At 50.2% G+C, this 24,408-nt stretch overlaps 1 long non-coding RNA gene and 1 pseudogene across 1 annotated transcript in view; one reads left to right on the top strand and one right to left on the bottom strand.

Moving 5' to 3' along the window:
- LOC103160490 overlaps window positions 1-24,408 on the bottom strand; it is a 100,639-nt gene that overhangs the window by 58,022 nt on the left and 18,209 nt on the right. The window contains exon 2 of the long non-coding RNA XR_004769065.1: window positions 10,913-11,022. This is a non-coding gene — a long non-coding RNA (uncharacterized LOC103160490). The remainder of the gene's footprint in view (window positions 1-10,912; window positions 11,023-24,408) is intronic.
- Window positions 22,528-23,500, top strand: LOC100758884 (annotated as a pseudogene).

Here is a 24,408-nt window from a genome sequence, read left to right on the forward strand (position 1 = left end):
GGGCCCTGCAGCTCCCCAGGGATGGCTCCCAGGAGTCCAAACTGACCTGGAGTGGTGCCCAGGGCTCCTGGGGGTGTGACTACAGCCTTCAGGGGCACCAAGGGCTCCAGTGAGAGTCAATGTCATCTTCCCTTTGGCATGCTGGGAAAAGTTCCTTGAGCAGGGTTGAAGGGTTCCTCTTAGACCCTTCGTGTCTTCTTCTCAGAGCCTCTGGCTCCCGGGAGAGTAAAGTCCATTGGCAGCTCTCCTCTCCCCAGCTCTTCCCACCCCCAAGATGAAAGCACAGGCAGGGTCTGCAATGTAAACCTGCTTCCCAGTGAAACCCTTAGACAGGGTGAGCAATGTTTATCTAGGCTCCTTCCCTGCACTGGGCTGAGGGAGACAGCCCCTTGGGTAGAATCTATGTTACCCTATAGGCAGGTGCCCCTTGTTCTATAGCAGAGTCTGTGGGAGATTGGTATGGCCAAGGTGATCTACACAGTGATCTAAGGAAAGTTGAAGGAGCAACAGGTCTTCTGACTCCCAAGAGGGTCTCAGTCAGACCCCAGGCACCAGTCAGGAAAGGGGTGGGGCATCAAGGCTGAAGTCCTCGGCTTTCCAGTGCTGGAAGGGACAGGCACACCACACAGCAGACTCAGCATCCTTCAGCAGCCTCTGGTAGTCCTTATCAATGTAGCTGGAGTGGCCAAGGCTAGGCCCCATCCATACTCAGTGAGGTCTTCCCAGTTCTTTAGATGGGGGTGGAGGAGGCATGGAAGGATGGAGGGGTGGATGGTGGGTGGGCAGGTGCACGGGTAGGTAGACAGATGGTTGATGAATGGATGGATGAATCAGTGGAGAGACGGATGGATGGTGGGTAGGTAAATGGATGGATCAGTGGCTAGATGGGTGATAGGTAGGTAGATTAATGGATGGTAAATGGATGGATGGATAGATGGGTGGATGGTGTGTGTGTGTGTGTGTGTGTGTGTGTGTGTGTGTGTGTGTGTGTAGGGATGGATGGTAAGTGCATGGATAGAAAGGTAGACAGGTGGATGGATCAGTGAGTGGATGGAGGCATGGAGGAATGGAGGGATGGGCAAGAGAAAGGAAGGAAGGCTGATTGTTACAGTTTAAGCCTCCCCCTTCCTGTAGAGACAAAGCCCAGAAGAACCTTTAGCAGGGAATGTGTTTGTAGATCCAGGCATTTGTTAAGTTGCATCCACAAACAAAAGTATATAAATACATACATGGCACCTATCGGAAGGACTGGGGTCATGTTCCTTTGTAGCTCTTACTTTCAGGTCCTATAAAGAAATGGTGACTAATGCCTAACCAGTGACCATCCAAACAGACGGGAAGTGGAGCCCTGCCCTGGAACAGTGTCAGACTGCCCAGGTGCCCTCAACCCACACACCTTAGGAAGAGCACACTGCCCCCTGACTCTCTCTGCAGCTTCCATCATGCTAAGTTCCACTGCCTGGTGGCCCCAGCAGCTTCACTCACTGTCTCAAGTCCTGGAGACCAAAAGTTCAAGACTGAAATGCAGTAGGTCACCATGGTGTTGCCATGGGTGGTTACAGCCTGAAGATGAGAGCCCAGAGGCCCAGGTAGGGGAGAAATTTGTCCAAGGACCAGTGATGCTGCATGAGAATAGGGGGTCCAGTTTTTAGGTGCCCCTGGTCCCAGTACCTCCTTGTCCACCTCCAGCATTTGCTCTCTGGATAAAAGAATGGATCAAGCGATACATTCGTGGATCATTAGATGGAAAAGTAGTCTGAGAAAGGACAGAGGAAAAACCTGCTTCCCAAGAGACTGACTATGGGCATTTTTATAAAATCCTGCTAGTCAGGCATAGCGGTACACACCTGTCATCTCAGCACTCAGGAGACTGAGACAGGAGGATAACTACAAGTCTGAGGTGAGCCTAGTCTACATAGTAAGTATCAGGCCAGCCTGGACTATAAAGTAGGATCCTGTTCCCCACAAAACACAAGCCACAAAATAGAGTTGGGTATGGCTGTATACACCTACAATTCCTCTGACATTTGAAAGCCTGAGGCAGGAAGATCAGGAGTTCAAGGTTATCTGCAGCCACAAAAAGAGTTTGAGGCTAGCCTGGGCTAGACCCCTACTCAATAACTATAAAATAAAAGGCTTTTTCTGTGGAATAGCTTCTCAGGACATTTGGGATGAAGTAGGGGTGTTTGTGGCAGTAGGAAGGCCCAACAACCTCTGAAGAGAGAAGAGAGGCCCTGAGGGCTTGGACATCAGCAGCTCAGGAGGGCTGGAAGGAGTGGTGCAATCAGGTCCCTGCACTCTGCCTCTTCTCTGTCTGCTGGGTGGAGCTCCACCATCAGTTGCAGGCCACCTCTTCCCAGAGGCCACTGGGGCACCAGAGCTCTAGTTTGCTCCTCCATTCTGTGTGTGGAGAATTTGGCATGCAAGGTGGGACTTGTAGCTATCTGTATCTGGGTCTCACCTTGTTGGTAGACAAATGGCTTCCTGAGAAAAGGGGTTACATTCAAATCCACACACATTCATGTATCCTGATCTGAGCCTCAAGTTCCAAGTCCAGGTCCTTGCACACTGAACCACTTGATCCCCACAAAGCAGGGAGTGTGGTGCCCAGTCCACAGAAGGTGAAACTCTAGGGGTCAAGAAGACAAAAGAAAGAAAGCACAAATGGACTAGGGACTCTCATGTTCTCTCAGTCAAGACTGGACATGAACTGTGCTCACCCTATAAGCCTTTATCCCAGAGGAGCCAGAAAAGGCTCCACCAAGCCCGGTATCGTAGACCCCTGCCCAAGAGCAGACACTACTGAGGTGTAATGGGAGGTGACAGGTGCTTTTGGAGAGCTCTGCAGCAGAGGTGGCCCTGTTGCACCCACAAGTCAGCTGTAACTAAGTACAGATGGACCAGTGCCTGAGGCTAGACCACACCATAGACCCCTCTGCCAGTCAGAGTTAAACTCCCCCCAAGGCCAAGGAGAAGAAAGGCAATTGAGATCAGGCCTCGAGATGTCTGCCCAGGCCATGAAATGTCTGCTGCCACTCTGACTCCCAGACTCTGTCCAGGACTCCCCAAGACCACCCAACAGGGAACGGAAAAGCTAGAGCCCTGCTTTAGCCCTTGCCTGAGACCTCAGCTGCACCGGGGGTCACCAGGCAGATGAAGAATGACACATCTCCTACAGAGGTCCTAGGACCACGTGTAACCAGGTGGCACTGACTGGGGACCAAGCATTGGGCCTCTTCTCTGGAGCCCCTCTCTTAGCCACACAAACAGGTAGGACATTAGTGACCATCCTACATAACAGATGGAGAAACTGAGGCCCAGAATACACAACACTTCCGGGGTTTGATGTTGTTTGTTTGTATGTGACAGGGTCTCAGACTCACTGTGTAGCCAAAGGTGACCTTGAATTTAAGACCCTGTTGCTTTCCCCTCCTGAGTTCTGGGATTACACATACCTGTGCCACCACAGCTGCTTCACGCAGCACCAAGGATCAAACCCAGGGCTTCATGTGTGCTGAGCAAACACTACCAACTGAGTCACATCCCTATGCCAAGATGACACAAAGCTTTCTGCTGGGAGAACTGGTTGGGAGCCCCATGGCCAGCTGCTATGGCGGCACCTAGAGTACAAGCCTGGAGCTATCACCCTGCCCATGACTTGAGACCTGCCCCCAACACACACACCCTTGCTCTACATAGGAGAGAGACATCATTTGCAGGGGGTGGGGTGGGGGGACAGGGAACAGTCTTGGGGATAAGGAAGCCTGGGCCCCAGGAAAGAAGCTGTCATGGCTAATCTTGGTTGTCAACTTGATTACATCTGGAATGAACAGAAACTCAAGCAGCTGGGCACACCTGCGACTTTTCTTGATACTTGAGGTAGGAAGACCCACCCTAAACCTGAATCTTCTGAGATGAGAAGAAACACTGTAAATCTGGACTATACTTCCGGGCCCTCTCAGTGGCAAGTTCATCAATCCTACTGCTGAGGCATTCCTTCGATACAGACAGAAACTACTCCTTCAGGGTTCCAACATGGACTGAAAACTGACGGCTCTCTAGGACCTCCCTAGAACCCAGAAGGGACTGCTGAGACATCCAGTGACTCAGCAGTCATCCATGGACTGAACAACCATGGGATCCTTGGTCTTTCCTTCAAGAGACAGGCGCTGTTGGGCTACTCAAACCACAGCCTGTAAGGCACTCTGATGAATTCCCGGGGGGTGGGTGGGTGGGTGGGTGTGTGTGTGTGTGTGTGTGTGTGTGTGTGTGTGTGTGTGTGTACATATATCCTTTCAGTTCTGCTCCCAACTAACACAGATGAGAAACCCCATTCCACAGCAGGGCTGGGGACTGCCTAGGCCCTACCCAGATGCAGTCAGGAAGATGTGAATGTCAGCATGAGCTGCCACATTCCTGAGGTCTCCCCCTAGCCTGGTGCTCTCCTGCCCCTCCCTTGGCCAGCCTTCTTTGGGGGTCCTTTCCCCAGCCATTCCCCTGCTCTGCCACTGTTTCAGTCCAGCCCCCAGTAACCCCCACTCCCCTGCAGCCTCCAGTTTTCAAGTTCATTCCCAGGGGTCCTAATGGTGGCTGCTGCCTCCTGCCCTTGAGCTGGGTATTTTCGGGCATCCCCTAAATGAAAACATCAGAAGAATGCTGGAAGCCCAGCGAGGTCCCCAAGGCTTGGGTGTGGTTCTTGGAGCTGGCAGTGAAGAGGAAAGGGCAGGAAGGAAAGCTCAGAGCAGGGGGAGGGAGTCCCTAGGAGCCAGTTGCAACCAGACACAGGATAGACAAAGCTCACAGGGGCCTTGGGTGCATCTCGGCTGCTCTTGGGCCTGAGGATGTCAGGCTGAACCCTCTCTGTACACCCTTATGCTCTCCGTACTCCCTCATCCCCTTCCTTGCCTGTGAAGCAAGAGGTGGTTCCACAAGGCCCATTCAAGGGCACCAGGCTCAATCCCAGCCTAGAACCTGAAAAGGAGCCACATAGTGTACATGGTTCTGGTCCCAGTAGACTCCTCAAGGCCCTGACATCCATCAGGCATATCACAGGGCCTTGCTGTGGCTGATTTCTCTTGAGTGTAACATTTCCAAAGATCTGACATGGCCCAGGAGAAGCCAGATCCTTGGGGCATCTTGCTGGAGGCATCACACCTCTGAGAAATTGAGGGTTCCCATCCCTACCCTGCTGTGACAGCCTGGTAGCCAGTTCTGCCTCTGTGTCCCTTATCTTTAAAGGTCTCTATGAGGATCAGGACAGAGTCTTTGCCTTAGAAATCGTTGCTCTGTAGGGGGGAAACTGAGGCATGGTGTGGAGGTCTGTTCCAACTCTATGGGTCTAGTGACTGAGGCCCCTATACCACCTGTCTGTCACTCACATCAGGAGCATTTTGTTACATATGGATTCCTGAGGTAACAAAGACCTCCCTCCTGGATGGCCTGCCAAGGACTTAGCAGGCTCCCAGGGCAGGGCTTGGCACATCTCAAGCCTTAGAGAGAGAAATGATTACTCAGCAGCCATGGTTGCAGGGGTGGAGCTGGCCAAGACTCCCAGTGGCTCTTTAGGCTATAACAGTCTGGGTTGGGAAGTTGTCCAGAACCACCTCGAGCCACCACACACCCCTCACTCCCAGTGGCTTCTCTGAGTCCCTGAGGTGGGGATCATACCCGCAGCCTCTCCCGGGGCAACAGGAGGGCATAGAGAAAGAACCTTTGTCCTCCTCTGAAAAAGGTCCTGGGTAGCTTCTGAGCCCCTGGGCCATGTGGGCAGAGGCTGCTAAAGAGCCAGCGGGTGACCGGCATAATGGCTCCTTGTGCCGCCTGTTGGGGCTGTCACCATGCTCAACTGTCAAGGGTCTTATGCTTGTGATGCATAGCAAAAGGAGTGCCATGACAGGCCACCACATACACAAGGCTGTAGTCCTCAGATCCACAGGGGCAATAGCCTCTCTGAGAACACAGGGCTCGCCCACCAACCACCAGCAAGACACAGAGACTGAGCACAGACATGGACATGAGAAACCAGAGCTACCAAGATACCTTTATGGGGGCAACAGTGTGGTTGTGGTTGGTGGGGAGGTTCAGAGAGCTGCCTCTACACAGCCCAGCCTTCCACAGCTTGATACCTAGCTGACCCTCGTGTTCCTGCACTTGGCTGTGACACCTGAGCCCTGAGGCCATAGCTGGCTTTACACTTGTGCATGGCCAATTACAGGGGACTATGTGACATGAAGGAAGAGGATTCTGGGAACTTGTGGGTATGGTCCTAGAAGCCTACTTACAACTTTGGCCTGTGTGTAGCCACCAAGTGTCCCCCAGGGCAGGAAGAGACTCGAGTAAGACCTCTGTGCCCAAAGTCCCTATCACAGACCATACTTAGGATCTTAAAGGAACTTCAACCCCCTTTCAGAAATCATTTTCTAAAAACATAAATAAAAGGCTTGAAGACGAGACAGGGTTTCTCTGTGTAGCTTTGGAGCCTATCCTGGCACTCGCTCTGGAGACCAGGCTGGCCTCGAACTCACAGAGATCCGCCTGCCTCTGCCTCCCTAGTGCTGGGATTAAAGGCGTTCGCCACCAACGCCCGGTGACTCTGTGGTTCTTCCAAGCTCTCTGAAGGCCTCTGGAGGCAGACACCTTGACCCCTGATGAAGACACTCCTCAGCCTGGACCCCCGGACCCTAATTCTAGGGACTGAAGCAATGTTGCCTTCCATACCCCAGTGGCCACAGGGACAGGCCTGTGAGTCCTGAAAGGAAAAAACAACTTGGGGAGCGTTCCCACAGGCCAGGGGTATTTTTAGCTGTGCAGCCCAGAGGCCTGTTAAGAATAGCTTCGGCCAGTGGGAACGTGCTCCGCCACAGGCTGCCAGGGCTCCCAGCGCCCAACACACAGTGAGTGCTCACTCAAGGACCAGAAAGTGTCCCCATGTCACTGCTGTTCTGGGGCCCAGTCAGGGTCAGCCTCACTTCAAAATCAAAAATATCAAAATCAAACTTAGAGTTTCTATGGCTGCTATTGGGCTATCTCCAGGAACATAGGCATGTCTAGGAGCCCATGGATGGGGGAAGATGATGACACCCTCTCAAGCAGGAGGAGCTGGAGGGAGCATGATCAGCAATGATCCCCTGGAGACAGGGTGCCATACTCAGTATCCTAGTGAGGACCTGGGGCTACCGGCCTCCCACTCCAGGAGAGTTTGCCCCAGCATAGAGCAGAAAGGCACCTGGAGTTCAGTCTACAGCTCAGGCAGCTTTTGCCCCTCAGCTCTGACTGATCACTGGGATTCAGTCCAAGCCCGCAAGGAGAGAGGGAAGGAACCAGACTAGCATGAGATAGACATTGTTGGGCGTTGGGCTACCCAGAGTATATCATGTAAGGCCATCTAATAAATCACCTTTGTATTTTGTTTTGTTGTTGTGGGGGTTTTTTTTGTTTTTGTTTTTTGGGGGGTTGTTGTTGGTTTTTTTTGGTTTTTTTTTTTTTTTTTTTTTTGGTTTTTTCGAGACAGGGTTTCTCTGTGTCTTTGGAGCCTGACCTGGCACTTGCTCTTGTAGACCAGGCTGGTCTTGAACTCACAGAGATCTGCCTGCCTCTGCCTCCTGAGTGCTGGGATTAAAGGCGTGTGCCACCACCGCCCAGCATAAATGACCTTTGTAATATGTATTATTTATTGTTAATGGGGCTGAGAGGTGAGTCCAGAATTGCATAGCATGGTGCTCATGTGGAGGTTGGAGGCTGGAGGACAAGTTTGGGTTGGTTCTCTCCCTTCACCTTTACATGCACTCAAGTAATCAAACTCATGTCTTGTGGGATTTGCGGAAAGCTCTTTTACCCACTGAGCCATCTTGCCAGCCCACTGCCCTGTATTTAGAGTGTCTCACTAAACCCTGAGCTCATTGATTCAGCTAGGCTGGCTGATCAATGAGCTTCAGGGAGCCTCACATCTGTGCCTGCTCATCCCTGCAGTGCTGGGCACAGGCTGCTGCAACCAGCTTCTTTTAAAATGTGAGTTCTGGGACCAGGCCCTTAAAGATCTGAATCTTAAATGTGCAAACAGTTCACTCACTAAATCCTCCAGCCTCCTACCTTGATTTTTTTTTAATTATGTGTATGTGTGGCTGTGGGTATGTGCACATGAGTGCAGATGTTCTCAGAGGCCAGAAGAGGGCATCGGATTCCTTGGAGCTGGAGTTACAGGTGTTTGTGTGCCATTATGTGGTGCTGAGAACTGAACTCAAACACTCTGCAGAAATAACAAGTGCTCTTAACCATTGAGCCATCTCTAAAGGCCTCTACCTTGGGTTCTAAGACAGTCTCTCATGGAACCCAGAGCTCACCCGTTCAGCTAGGCAGGCTGGCCAGGGAGCTCCATGGATCCTCCTGTCTTTGCCCCAGAGCACTGGAATTATAGTCAGTGCCTCCACACCTGGATTTTTTAAATAGGTGCTGGGGATTGAGCTCAGGTCCTTACAGCAAATGTTTACCAGCTGAGCATCTGTCCAACCCTGGAATTCATTCTCTATCCTCTTCTCATGCAGCTACCTGCCAGCCCCTATGAGCATGTCTTACCGAACAGCCACCTGGGAGTGGAAGACAGTGAAAACCCAGCCCTGGCCTCTGGGGGCACTAGCAGTCACAAGCAAAGGACACCCCAAAGGAGGGGATGCATGTGCAAAGGCCTCAAGCCTGGCCTGGGGAGGAGGTCCAGAAGGTAGGGGAAGGGGAACCAGATTCAGAGACTGGGAAATATGACTCCCTCAACCATCAAGGATGAAGGGGACAAACATAAGAAGCCAGATCCTCCCCTGGGGCCTCAATGGGGAACTGGACCAACTACACCTTGACCTTAATCCAGAGAAACATGGGCAAACATCTAACCTCCACATCCATGAGAGAAGCAATGTGGAGTGTCTCCCTCTATAGCCTAAACTGGCCTTGAACTCCTGTTGCTGATGTTCTGGCCTCAGCTTCCTGCAAGCTGGCAAGACAGGGGTGCCCCCCACAGCTTGACCTAAGGATCTATTCTATCATATTCTGTGAATTTGGTCCCAAATCCACCATCACACTAAACTTTCCTATATACTATCCATTCTCCCCTCCTTTCCCCTTGCACCCAGACAAGCACCCACCTTTTTATGACCTGTGAGGGCGCAAAGTTTCCAGAACATCTTAGGGTCTCTCTCATGGACGTTTTCCTTCTCACAGTCTGTGTTTTAGGTCCCTCCTGTCTTCCCAGATAGTTAGGTTCCTTTTTCACACTGAATCCTATTCTATTTATCAGATAGGCCAGAACACACACACACACACACACACGCACACACACACACACACACACCTACCTACCTTACTGGAGGACACCAGGCTTATCCCACAGGATGATTAACACCATCCCAGACTTGCTTAGAACATTTAAGAAACACTGATTTGTTTGAGGGTCCCGAAGGTGCTTGAGATCCAAGACGGGTATGGAACCTTGAGCCATGTGGCTGTGCAGCAGAAGGGACTAGGGATATCCGAGGAGCCCTTCTAGGACAGTCTCACTATAAAGTCAGTATGTGACAAGAAGTCCTTTTCGGGGGACAAGACTGAGGATTCCCCCTGCCTAGAACTCTGCCTTATGCTGAGTCCCTCAAGGACAACCCCTTCAGTCCCTATGTGTGGCCAGCACAGAACATATCCTGGCAGCAGCTAAGAAACAGGGAACAAGGGGGAAATGAGGACCACCCGCCTGTCCCCTTTTTCACCTGTGCTCTCTCAAAGCACCAAAAAGAGCAGCGCCCCTTGGCCACCTCCTCAGCCACCATTTGGCCCTCTCACCTCACTCCTGCCAGGGAGAAACAGGAGCTTTCTCAGGTCAGTCTGGAGCCAGAACCACCTGGGGGGATGTGGGTGGCTTCTTGGCCACTGGGGATAGGTTCCGGGGGCCTTATCAGAGCTCATCTGGTCAGGCAAGCAAACAGGAAGCAGTGGACAAGATCTTCCCCTTCCTCCATTGTCATCCTCAGATTGTTCCCCACACAGACTCCATCCGGCAGCCTCATCAAGAAGCCTGGGAGGTGTGGTGGCCCTGCCCCCCACCCCCCATCCCCCACCCCGTCCCGTCCCTTCAAGCCTGGCTGTCTTGCAGAAGTGAAGGCCCATCTCCAGAGCATGCAGCTGTCAGATACACAGGAAGATGGCAAACCCAAATTTAGCTTTCCCAAACCCTAGAGAACAGGGGGGCAACCCTGTGTGGACAGGGACCCTCAGTCTGCAGGGACACAGAACAGCCCTGGTAGAGTGTCCCAATGACCCTCAGCAAGTGGGGTGTGTTCGGAGCTAAACCTTCACAGTTCTCTCCATCTTGGCCTTCTGGGAGCCAAGTGATAGAAGGCTAGGGGACACAATCAGCTGCTGAGATTATATCCTGTGGGGAACAGCTGGAAGGGACTCCTCCAGCACGAAACACAGAATGCTGCCACCTCTACAGACATGGCTGTGACATGTGTGCAAAATTCTCATGCCTGTGGGGGAATGGCCGTTGCTGCTGGAAGCAATGGGCTAGCTTAGGGGGCCTACAGAGACTTGCCCCATAGCCCAGACCAAGAGGGAGATACACTCATTTAACCATGTCCACTGGACCCTTAGCTACACACACACAAGTGCTTGGGAGTAAACACACAGACAGGATTCTCAAGGATTTCCCATACCCTGGAAATAATCTCAGTCTTCTTCCATGTGGGACTGGCTGGGACCAGCTGGGTCTGTGCGCCTTTCCCACACACCAAGGTGTCTCTGCCCATCTGACAATACCAGATGCTTGCAAAGCCCTATGCACAGTGCCACCACCAGGTACCTTCTCTGGGTCTCCAGAGGACCTAAAGCTACATACTGTGAGCACCCAGCAGGAGAGAAGATAGGTCCTACTAACCTGCGGCCCGTCTGTCCATGGAGGAAATTGAGGCAGGAAGGATGTGGACTCAAGCCCCAGACTCAGCATCTCTGACCTCAGTGCCAGCACCAGCCAGTGTTTAAGTGCCTCTGCAAAAGATAGGGCATTGAGGGAAGGAAGTGGAGGAAAATCCAGGCACTACTAGAGTCTGGCTTCAAGTGATAGATAGAGCCAGATCAAATTGCCTAGGGCACAGAGGAGACACCTCTCCAAGGCTTCAGGCATAGCTGGCTTCAGAACTCCCCTGAGATAGGGTCATTCCTATGAATCCCCCCTTCCCCTTAGGTCCAAGCAACCAGGGCTCTCTCATTCCCAAGAGCTTGAGTCTTAGTCCTTGCTGATACTTCCTGGCTCCTGCTGGGATGGCTGGTGGCAAGCATCCACTTCTAAGCATAGAGGCTCAGCAAGCTCCACGGAACTTAGGCAAGGCCACCTTCAGGGAAATTGGGGTGCTGTGGCCAGAAGAAGCTTTGATACATGTCAAACAAGCCAACATTGTTGATGTTCACAGCTGCATGTATGTCTAAAGGGAAGGTGGGTCATCAATGGAACATTCTAGAATGAGGGTGAGCAGACAGGGAAGAGTGCAAACAAGGGGCACTTTATTTTCAATTCAAAATTAACAACATTTAATGGGACAGGGCAACTTCAAACAGAAGGCTGTGTGGGGTTTAAATGAATCAGGTGTGAACTCTAAGCATTGGTATGATGCAATGTCAGCTGAGAGCCGATACAGTGCTGGGGATATTAGCACAGAGCCCTCAACGGCTTCAGGATGCCAACCAGGAGTCATCCCTTCCAAGCAGGTCTGCAGCCCTCAGGAATACCACAGCTCCTGCAGACGTCTGATTAGCAGAAAACTGCCCCAGAACCAATGCCTATCTGCAGCTGAAGCATGGCATACGATCAGTCTGCAGTCGCTGGCACCATCCTGGAGGCTGGATCAAGCTAGCTCCCTGCCAGACTGGTTCCTCCATCTCCAGAGTCCTAAAGGCCCAAATTCATAGTACACCAGCTAGTGTTAGCTGGACCCTAAAGGTGGGCTTGGAAATAGGATACAAAACAGGACCAATGGGAGAAAGAGGTCAAATCTAGTGGGGGAGGGGAAGGACCCTGAGCCCACTGTCAGTGGCTAATAGCTCAGAGTCAGGGCTGTGGACCTTTCTCTGCAGATACTTGTGAAAATATTTCTTAACGTTCCTGGGCCCCTGCAGGCTATCTGCCACTTCAGAAAGCTTCGTATTAGGAGTCCTGCATACCTCTAACACTGAGAGAGTAGTACTCAGTTCTGGCTCTGTCTGTCCCAGACAGCTTAGGCCAGTCTGAGTAGCAGCCACATGGGCTTGTGGTTCACTCTGATGGGGTTCTATGTGTGACAAATTTCCTGAGCTCCATGGGACACTACACTCTGTTTCCAGAGTCCCTTGGCTCTTGGATGAAGGTGGAGTGTGGTAGGTGAGTTGTATTTGTCTGGCCTGTCTGTCTGTCCCCCATGTGTGGACTCAGCTGAACACCAGGACCTGCCATCATTAGCCTCTTCTATCATGTCAGGGTCTAGACCAAAGCCCTGGACAAGGGACTTGTAGAGGCCTGTGGGACTGAGGCTCCTCTATGTGGCTCAAAGCACAGTGCTCAAGAGCTCAGACTGAGCCTGAGACATCTCAACATCTGAGAGTCGGCAAAGGAGGGGCTGCCCAACTGAGCAGGAGCCACTGGTAACATTTCCACAGTCCTTGTTCATCAGAGCTAACCCAGCAAATCCCAATGCAAGGATGGAGTATGTGGGCCTCACATTGCACCTTGAGGTGGGACATTGTGCAACCTCTCTGGGCTCACAGGACACAACCCTTCTAACTGGGTGACTGTCATTCCCTGTTCCCTGAGGTGCATGATAGAGCTGCTGATAGCTTTGGATGGCAGAAGCTGGAATGTGCCCACACGCAGTCTGAGGCCCAGGACAGCCCTACGGCTCCAAATGCCCAGGGCCTTGACTTCAGCAGAGCACCATGTACTCTGGATGAGTTCCTTCAGCTGCTGAGGCTCGCTGAGCATGCCAAGGCTGGGAAGCAGGAGGGCCATCCTGCACAGCACAGTGGCCACGGATAGGCTGAAGACAAGAAACTCTTTCAGGGGCAGTGCAGAACAAGACCCCTCCGGACTCTGCTTCCACAATGAAGCCTATGAAGATGGTCTCCTTGGCCTGATAGGGTGGCATTCCCCCTACTGCCCACCCTGACAACCATGATGTCAGGCAGCTATGGGGGTGTAGTAACATGAGCCATCTTCACTTCCTCTTGACTCTTATCCCCCTCCATTACCAACCCCAGTCCAGATTCCCTTGGAAGTAACAGCCCAGTGACCAGGGGCAGCACTCCTTGCCTTCCAAGGCCCTACTCTAGGCAGCGGCCCAAGAGTCCCAGGCTGCACACACACATGGGGCCATTTTTTGAATTCTTTGGGGGTGAGAGCAGCCAGGCATCAACAGAGCCCTGTTCACAGGGGCCGAGCTGGCAAAGAGAGAGAAACTATTGTGCAGGCCCCACTACATGCTGCAGGATGGTGCCAGTCCACCAGGCTTGTGGCACAGAGTCAGAGCAGGGCCATTTCACAGATGAGGAGGATCCCAACACCAGGGGCTAAACCCTGTCTCTGGATAGAGAGGAGGGCAACTGTCCCAGAAGGGAGACAACAGGGCAGTCATCATTTCCCATAGAACAATGAGGTTGGGACAACTTCATTACAGGCAGGCTGCTTTGATTGTGTGGAGTCAACTGAGGCTCCCAGATAACTGAACCTCCACACCTAGGCCTGGAGTCTCATTCCCAAAGGTCCATATTGGCAGTGCTAAGGCAGACACAGGTAGAGGAGAGCCGGGCCTACTCTATTCCCTCTGGACAGCATCCTATGGTCTCTCACCTCTGAGACACACCTTCATCAAAGAACAGAAATCCCTAGTACACATGCCCTAATGGAAAAGCAACATCCATAGTGTGACCCTTGAGCAGTGAGTGGAAGGGTGACAGGAAGGCTATAGACAAGCAAGAAGAAAATGGATACAAAAAGGGGGAAATGCTCAGTTGGTGAAGGGCTTCCCATACAAACACAAGGACCTGAGTTTGGATCCCTTGCACCCACATGAAAAGCAGATACAGTGGTATGCATCTGCAAACCCAGTGCTGGGGAGTTGGAGGTAGAAGTCCTGAGGCTCACTGTCCAGTGAATCTAACTGAACTGGTGAACTCCAGGTTCAGAGAGAGACTGTGTTTAAAAACTGAGGTGGAGAGTGACTGAGGAAGAAACCCATGATTGACGTCTTAGTTAGGATTTCTATTGCAGTGAAGAGACACTGTGACCGCACCAATTCCTTTCAAAGAAAAACTTCTAATTGGGGCTGACTTAGAGTTCAGAAGTTTAAGTCCATCATTGTCATAGTGGGAAGCATGGCTACACACAGGCAAACGTGGTGCTGGAGAGGTAGCTGACAGTTCGACATCCAGATCCTCAGGCAGCAGGAAGAGACAGTGACACTGGGCCTGGCTTGAACATCTGAAACCTTAAAGCCCATTCCCAGTAACACATTTCTTCCAACAAGGCCACACCTCCTAATAGTGACACTGTTTATGGATCTATGGGAGCCATTTTCATTCACACACTACAATTGACCTCTAGCCTTCACACACACACACACACACACACACACACACACACACACACACACACACACACACCAACGGAAGCGATGGGGAGGCTGAATGGGTGAGCTTGGACATAAGGGAAGAAGATGGGGGATCTGGAAGGGCAGCTGGAGGGAGGGACGGAGGGACGGAGGGATGGAGGAGTGTATAGCTATGAGCATTTAGGTGAATGTATTTGGATTTGAAGGGTGTGAGGGAACCCCATGCCCTACTCAGATCATGTCGTCAGCCTGATAAATGAAGTGATTCCTGGTCACCCAGCAAAGCCAGGGCACCAGGATCTACCCAGTGAACCTCTATATGCCAGGGAGATGCAGACCAATGCACATATCCATCAACCCAAAGGACACTGTTAGTACTGGCTGCCAGAGACAGCACTAAGGCAGGATGGGCCTGGTTCCCCAGCATTCCAAAATCCCCTACAAATTCGGAAAGCACCAGAATCCTGGGGAATTTTCCATAGTGGAGTCCATTCTGCCAACAAGAAAGACCTACCATTACATCTGAGCAGTCTGTGAACTGCCAAAGTGTGATGACCCACCCAGCAGAGCAGCTCTCCCACTGCCCATGTAGCCACTGCCTCCTAGGCCTGGCCCACCATCCAAGAGCAGCACCACATCCGACAGATCCGACAGGGCTCCTCTATACTACCCAAAGCAGCACCTGATGTTCAAGCAGCCCTCACAGGTGCCCACCCTATCATGGGATATTAGCTTAAGATATGCCACATTCATTCATGCTGTGTATTATTTGTTTGATGATGATAAGATGTGTTGCATTCTTTTCTGTTGCATTTGTTTAACTCTGTAAGGCTATGCTACTTTGCTTGTCTAAAATGCATGATTGTTCTAATAAAGAGCTGACTGGCTAATAGCTAGGCAGAGGGAGAAACAAGCAGGATTGCTAGCAAAGAGAATAAATAAGAAGAGAAATCTAGGCTTGTGAGGAAGAAGAACAAAGAGCAGGGGTGGGGGGAGGATGCAAGAGACCATCCACCCAGCCACATGGCCAGCCATGGAGTAAGAAAGAAAGATACATAACTAAAGAAAGGTAAAAAGCCCAGGGGCAAAATGTAATTAAAGAGAAACAGGATAATTTAAGTTAGAAAAGCTAGCTAGAAACAAGTCAAGCTAAGGCTGGGCATTCATAAGTAAGAATAAGTCTCCATGTATTTATTTGGGAGCTGGGTGGCAGGCCCCCAAAGAGCTAAAAAACAAAACAAAACTATACCACCCCTCAGATGCTGGCAGATGCAGCTACCTGGGATACTTGTACCTGCTGGGGGTATCAGCTGGGGTCAAATGGCCATGAAAGCCTCTGCACTTGACACTAATTAGAAAACATATCTGACTGTATTAGTTACTTTTGAAGAAAGGGTTTATTTGGGCTTATGATTCCAGGGTGGGCACAGCATAGCAGCAGGAGGCAGACATGACAGCTGGAACAGCTGAGCTCACATCTCAAGCTGTGAGCAAGAAGCAGAGAGAGTGAACTAGGAATGTCAAGTGACTTTGAAACATCAAAGCCTGCCCTCAGTGATGTACTTCCTCCAACAAGTCCACACCTCTTAAGCATCTCCAAACAGCCACAACTGGGGACCAAGTATTCAAATGCCAGAGCCTATGAGGGACAATGATCATTCAAGCCAGCACATGGACATCATTCATAGGTAACTTCCTTGGGGACATCTAAGAAAGAGACAGCCAGACCAATTGTTTAAGCAATACCGACATCAGTAAGTGGCTTTTAAAGACAAGGGTTTGCCACCTGCCTCCTCCTTCTAATAATGCCATCAGGTTAGAATGCAGCATGGGTGAAGTGGAACCCTCAGACACAGTGAGAGGTGTCCCCGATTGTCTCTGCCCACTGTCTCCGAGGGCATCTCTGTCCCATCAAACCATCCATCAGGTTAACTATCATGCTGCACCACACTCTGCATGGACAGCACACTGCATTTTCAAGTCTGCTGTGCTCTCCTATTGTTCTCCGAGCATCTTTTCCACTTTCCCACCCCACCCACCAGCTCAGTCGCCTTTATGTGTTTGTTCTTCTAACCCTCTTGCATGCTCTGCGATGGATGTTAAAACAATTGGGTATGTCTTCTAGTTTTTAGTTTCTGGATTCTGGGGAAATCTTTCTCCTGCCTCTGGTTTGTCATAAGAATGCATGGGTGTGCATATACGTGGCCTGCATACATGTGCATACATGTATGTGTAAGCACATGATGGTTAGTTTTAAAAGCCAATTGGCCACAACCTAGCATCACCTGGGAAGAAAGTCACATGAGGAATTATCCAGATTAAGTTGGTGTATGGGCATGTCTACAAAGGATTGCCTTGGCTGTTGGTTATTATGAGAAAACCCAGCCTATTTGTGGGTGGCACCATTCCCTAGGCACAGAATCCCGAACTGTATAGACAGGAGGAAACTAGATGGAAGCAGGTGTCATATGACCAGATGTCTAGTTCCTACTGCAGTGACTTTACTTCTATGCTGGGACTGTATGTAACCTGGAATTGTGGGTACAATAACCCCTTCCTGCCCTGAGTTGCTTTTTTCAGAGTACTTTGTCACAGCAGCAGAAATGAAACTAGGATATGGCATATGGTTCTCGTGTTTCAAATCCTCTTTCTTTTGCTGACTTCATTTCCACAGGAATTCATTTCTGTGCCTGCAGCTTTCGCCGTCTGGGATCCCTGGTGCCCGGTCAGCATGGGGCTAAGACAGCCTGTCCCTCACACCTCAGGTCACCAAGCCCCCTGTGGTCATGTTAGACAAGGAGCTAGGCCAGTCATCTTTCCTCTGTGGGGCTCTCTTCCCAGCCCTCTCTCTCTCTGACTTGATGAAGCAAATGTCCTGTGACAGCATTGATGCTAGTGACAGCAACATGCTGAGGGACAGACATCCTTCGGCTGTGTCCCTCCACTAGGAAGGTATGAGAGGTACAATGGCCTCTCTGTTCACAAGGACTTTCTGGCTATGGTCACCCCTCTTTAAATGTGGCTCCAAAAGTCATAGTAGAGTCTGAAGTCCTCAAATCTAGGCCTATTGATCCCCCACATCAAGATGCCCATTATCTATAAGAACTCCATGGTTGGCATAACTCATAGTCCTGATTCTAGAACATTCCAGTCCACCCTCCATACTTCACTGCCTCCTTGGAATCAAAGGCTAAGCTAGTCTACCTATGCCCAGACCAGCAGGAGTTCCAGCAATTGGGCATTGGCTCACCTGGCTTCACAGTGCCTCAGCTTCCTGAGCAGCAAAAGGGTCCTGGTCCACCTCAGGAGGCTGCTATGTGAACAGAGCAGTCACCCAGCCCTTATTCCAGGCATGAGGTGGGGTCGGTAGAATTCAGTTATGGTCAAATCTCCCATGCTGCTCCAAACAGAATAAGTTTCAAGTCTTTAATGAAGATCCCCTTTTGTGTCTGGAGAAATGACTCAGCAGCTAAGAGCACTGGCTGCTCTTCCAAAGGATCCAGGTTCAATTCCCATCATTCACATAATAGCTTACAACTGTCTGTAATTCCAAGATCTGACACCCTCACACAGACATACATGCAGGCAAAACACCAATGCACATAATTTTTTTAAAAAAAAAAAAGAACTCTTCTTTCTCTAGAAGAAGAAGACAATGCCCAGAACTCATGCAGTTGCTTTGTTGCCATGAGGCCATCCATCCTAGTGACAGTGCCAACACAAAGGGGCCAGCAGCATAAGAAGGCTGCTAGACCTTGAAGCTGGAGCCCTTCCATGTGCCACAGGCTGTCCAACTGAGAACCACCTGGAGTTGGTGGTTCTGTCTCCTATAACTGATACACACACACACACACACACACACACACACACACACACACACACACACACACACACACACACGCGGTTTGCTTCCACTTGCCTTCTCTGCTCCAGAGCTGGCTTGGCACCTTTCAGTGAGCCCTCGACCCACTGTCCTAAGCTCTGACTTTGGAAGCCCTTCTACTTCTTATCATCCATACCATTGACTCCCAGGCGATTTCCCAAAGACTGCTGCTGAACCTGGGAAAGGACCAGAACTCATTTGGAGTCACTGTCATGATAGTTAATATAGACTGTCAAACTGTCAGTCTAGAGCCAACCAAGAGTCACACCTCTAGACATGTCTGAGAAGATGAAGCTATATTAGGTTAACTGAGGTAAGAAGATACATTCTGAATGTGGGGGGCACCATACCACCGGCAGAGCTCCCAGACGGAATGAAAAGGAGAGAGCAAACTGAGCACCAGCGCATCACTCTGCTTCCTGGCTTTGGATGGAAGTGACCAGTTGTCTCATTCTCCTGTCACCCTGCCTCTGAGCCATGATGGACTGCACCCTCAGACTGAGCAAAGACAAATCTTTCCTTCAGTAAGTTGCTTTTGTCAGGTGTTTTGTTACAGCAGCAAGAAGAACAACTAACATACTCAACTTGTCTGCACCAAGGCCAGGACTTGAACTGAGGACATCTTGACTCTAGGCCATGTAGCATTCCTGAACAGGCACTCAGCAGCCACCAGCCATCCAGGCAGACCCAACTCTCTGCTAAATTGATACTTTGCAAAACGCACATGTTTCCAATTTCAGAGTGGGGCTGGAACTTTAAAGCCCAGGCAGCCTTTCCCTGATGTGGTGAGGATGGGAGAGGGAAGGGAAAGGATCTTTGAAAATGCTCCACAGAGACCCAGGGGCACCCACGGGCTGGAAGGAGATCAGAAAGCTGCTCTCTCCTGAGGCTGCAGCAGCTCATGGCCCACTTGAAAGGAGCTTGTATCAAATTCACTTTGTTTTTCTGTCTTCTTGGTGCCTCCCTAATGGGATGATGTTGGAGCTGAAAATAAACAAGAGACTGGGTAAACAAAGAAAGCTAACTGCCATGGTACACAAGTCTGGGTTCTCAGCTCTGGGGAAGTAGAGGCAGGAGGATGGAAAGCTAAAGTCATCCTCAGCCACATAGTGAGTTTGAGGACAGCCTGGGCTACCTGAGATCCTGTGTCCAAAACAAACAAGCAAATAAACAAACCAACCAAAGGTGACCTTCCTCTCATGGGCAGGGCTGGGGCCTGAGAACTTCTCTCCATAGGTTAGAAGGCTGGTCAGAGGCCCCCATCAACTTCCGCTGCCTCCCAGACACCTAGCAAGTACCAGCCTGGGCTCTGCCAGCACCCTTTTTCTCTCTTGTTGGATATCACTCCTAAAACCATATGTGGCAACAGAGATAAAGAACAAAAACACAGCAACAGGGTTAAAACAAGTCACAGATGGCAAGGGACAGAACCAAGGCCACAAGTTGAGTTTGTCTGAGCACAAAGATGGATAGGGCAATGGTCCCTTGATCCCCAAGGAGCTTACAGTCCCATGGAAGCCACTGCCCTGAAATGACTTCGAAAATTCCAGATGGATAATTTTCTTTCTGAGGTGTGAAAGGGGCCCCAGGGGCATGAAATTATGAACATCTTGGGAACCATCTACCAGCCAGACAAAATGTGGGCAAGGACTAACCTTTACCTTAGCTATGGGAAAGCCACTAGGAGAGGTGAGGTGGGAGGGACAAGGACTACTCACCTTGGACTGGAGAATGCTGTTAGATAGTAAAGGAGGGGTGGGGGCTTATAAAGGCAAGCAGGGAAACAAAAGAAGTTTCAGAAGTGAAGTGTGTTTACAAAGATGGGCACAGAGGTGAGCCACTGCTGCAAGGCATCATGGGAAGACTAGGGTCCTGCCTGAAGGGGCTCCTGAGTCAGGGAAGGGTCACCATGAGGAGGTTAGGAGTGGGCTTGGGGATCTGAGAGCAGATGAAAGTCCTGATGGTCAGTGTCAGCCCCATTCTTCTCCTCCAGCCATATCCAAGTTCAAATGCAGGCAGAGACATCCCCAAGGCACTGAGGGGACTTAAGGTAACAGGAAGGGGTGGTGAGCATGGAGGAATGGGTACTGAGATAAGGAGGTAGAAAGAAGGGAGCTCTGGGGTCAAGGCCACCTCCTGGGATGTGAGAGCTGGACAAAAGTCACAATGACGTAGGAGCAGAGACTCCCAGCCTGGGCTCCTTGAAAAGTGAGGGGTCCCTTAAGACCAGTAGGGTACCCCAGGAGGGAATACAAGGGGTGATGTTTCAAGTTCAAAGCCAGGGACTGGGGCAGGAAGGAAACAGAATGTTCTAGAAGAAGGGAGCTTAAGGACGATCCTTGCTGCCTGCAGCACTCAAGCATGGGCTCTCGGCTTCAATTCGTACACAACTGTGAGAGGAGAAGCCGGTGTGGATGACTGACTTCTTTCCCTGGTCCTCACCATCAGGGATTGAATCTACAGTATGTCCACACATCTCCCCAGGGGTCCCTTAGCTCACCCATCACCAGAACTTATGCTATGGGCTTCTTTCTCCTGTTGCAATGAGGATGCCTGGAACCAGCTCCCCTACATAAAGGTGCCCCCAGTCACAATCTCAGTCTGGGAGGAGCCCAAACAGGCTAATACCTGCATTAAGCTCTGTGGTAGGAAGGAGCAGGAGAGAGTGAGAACGGAGAGGTTGGAAAGGGAAGGTTGGAGCTTAGAGGTGTCTAGACTCCCTCAGGTTGGGAATGACCTGCTGGGGAAATGGGGTCCAGTGTTGTAAACTGTTGTCCTTTGCAAATACTTTCTTTCCTAACTGTTGAGCCCTGTCATACACAGCTCAGCAATGGCACTCCATGGTATTCAGTCAAAGGAGCTAAAAATTCACATGGGCATGGAGACTTGTCCATGTTCATCCACAGCAGCCCAATGCAGGCATCTGAGTGGAAGCTAAGGACACACAAATGTTCTTCGAAAGGGAAGGGTATAGAGAAAGTAGTCCCATCAGACAGTGCAAATGTGGAGGCTGATCTTGAACTTCTGATCCTTCTTCCTCCAGCTCCCCAATGCTGCAATCACTCCGTGACTGGTTATGCAGAGCTGGGGCTGAACCCAGAACTCTGTGTGCACTAATTCAAGAACCCTACCAACTGAGCCATATGCCCAGACTTCTACTTAATATTTCTCTTGGGTTAAAACTGCTTGCAAAGTCAGGCATGGTTGTGCACGCCTTTAGTCCCAGAACTTGGGAGGCAGAGGCAAGAAGATCTCTATGAGTTTCAGGACAGCTTGGCCTACAGAGTGAGTTTCAGTACAGATCATGTTTCAAAAAGAGAAAACAAGACTGTATGTTGAAAGAGGGCTGGGGTGGCAGATACAAGAGGGAAAAGAAGGAGATAAGGGAAGGAGCCATTTGTCACACAATTTGCTTGAAAACACATTATTAGGAGTGCGGTGGGCTCAACTACTAGGTGCAGGCCATGGAGCAGCGTCACCTTGCCCTCTGCCTTGCTTCCCGCCAAAAGGTGCACCTCTAGGGGTGGTCATTGCCCCTGGTCATTTGAACTTCCATTTCAGGTTGAGAACAAAAAGACGATGCACCTGAACTTTCCCCAGAGGTCTCTGCATTTTAAAAGCGTCAGGTGGAGTTGGGGTTCATAAGCCATGTTGCTTACTGAAAGTCACTTCTGCCTTCCTCCAGGGAAAACTTGTACCTTCCATAAGTGTTTCCTAAAGAAGGCACTGTGGTGGTTCTTTAAACTACCAAAATGCCCAAGCTTTTGTGACATCATCTCTGTCAAGTGTCCATGATGCTGGGCCCTGAGAGAGGTGAAGGCTATGTGGTCAAACTTCGTGGCCTACCCTGGTTCTGCTCAGTTGAGGACTTAGAAAACTTCCTCTCCAACTGCACAATTCATGATGGGGTTGCAGGTGTTCATTTCATTTATACTAGAGAAGGCAGGCAGAGTGGTGAGGCTTTTGTTGACCCTGAGTCAGAAGATGATGTAAAATTGGCTCTGAAAAAGACAGGGACACCATTATATCAAGGTTTTCTAGTCACACAGAATGGAGATGGATTGGGTGTTAAAGCACAGTGGTCCAAACAGCGTCGACAGCGCCAATGACGGCTTTGTGAGACTTTGGGGACTTCCATCTGGATGCACAAAGGAAGAAATTGTGCAGTTCTTCTCAGGGTTAGAAATTGTGCCAAAAGGATTCACATTACCTGTGGACCCGAAGGGCAAGATTACAGGGGAGGTGTTCGTTCAGTTTGCCTCACAAGAGCTAGCTGAGAACGCTCTAGGGAAGCACAAGGAGAGAGCAGGGCACAGGTATATTGAAGCATTCAAGAGCAGTCAGGAGGAAGTTAGGTCATACTTAGACCCACCTCTGAAGTTCATGTCTGTGCAGAGGCCTGGGCCTTATGACCCAGGTACATTGGCATTATCAAACAGGCAGGCTTGGATAGCATGAGGTGTGGTGCCTATAGTGCAGGCTGTGGGGGCTATGACGAATACAGTGGCCTCAGTGATGGCTATGGCTTCACCACTGACCTGTTTGGGAGAGACCTCAGCTACTGTCTCTCAGGAATGTATGACCACAGATATGGAGACAGCGAGTTCACAGTGCAGAATACCACCAGCCACTGCGTCCACATGAGAGGGCTGCCCTACCAAGCAACGGAGAACGACATTTACAACTTCTCGCCACTCAAACCTGTGAGAGTTCATATTGAGATTGGTCCTGATGGAAGAGTGATGGAGAAGCTGATGTTGAGTTTGGCACCCATGAAGAAACAGTGGCAGCTATGTCAAAGGACTGGGCCAACATACAGCACAGATACATAGAACTCTTTCTGAATTCAACATCAGGGGATAGCAACGGGGCTTATAGCAGCCAGGTGCTGCAGGGCATGGGAGTGTCAGCTGCCCAGGCAACTGGCAGTGGCCTAGAGAGCCATTCAGTGAGTGGCTGTTATGGGGCCGGCTACAGCGGTCAGAACAGAATGGGTGGATACAATTAGTATAGTAGGAGCATTTGAGTTATTTCAATAAAAAATTTCACAGGCAGCCAAGAGTAGTTTAAACTCTAGAGAAAGCTGGGGGACCCACTTTGCACCATGAGTTTTTGAAATCTTGATTTCTCATACAAACTTTTCTTCTAGCATGTAATATTGAGTAAACTAAAATTATGTTCTTCCGTTTTTCTCAATTAACATTTTTGGTAGTATACTTAAGAGTGATGTTGGGAGGGAGTTACGAGAATGAGAAGGGAAGGAAAGGAAGGATGCAGAGGTCATGAGGGAGCAGAAAGGTTGAGTCAGGTGTAGATTAGAAGAAAGGGTATGTGATAGGTAGGGTTTTAGTTGGGGGGTGGAAGGGGAGGAGGGGAGGGAGAAGGGAACTGGGATTGACATGTAAATCAATCTTGTTTCTAATTCAAAAAAAAGAACAACAATAAAATGTACATTAAAAAAATAAAGAAAGTAGAAAGTGGAAAAACAGTTAACAATAGGACCCAACATAGCTGTCCCGTGTGGGCGGGGCTACTCCTGGGCAGGTAGTCCTGGGTTCTCTAAGAAGCCTGTTGAGTAAGCAGCCAGGGGTAGCAAAAAAAAAAAAAAAAGAGTGATGTTATCTAAGTTAAGTAGTTTGAGTATGTGTTGACGGGATCTTCAAGCACACCTCGGTGAACACACGGGGGACATGTACTTTTCTGGAGAACTCAAAGGTGCTAGATCCCTGATGCAAAGAGAAGCATTTCTCATGTTCATTACAGTTTATATTTTCATTTAAGGTTAAGTTTAAGCTTTTTAAAAGTTACTTTTGAGAATTGAGACACAATACTGATACTGTAGGAATTGGTAAGGCCTTCAATTAAAGCTTTCTTTCTACTGTGATTTCCTTTTGGATGTACTTTGCTAAGTGAAAC

This window comes from Cricetulus griseus, chromosome 3, assembly GCF_003668045.3.
Source record: "Cricetulus griseus strain 17A/GY chromosome 3, alternate assembly CriGri-PICRH-1.0, whole genome shotgun sequence".
NCBI lineage: Eukaryota > Metazoa > Chordata > Mammalia > Rodentia > Cricetidae > Cricetulus > Cricetulus griseus.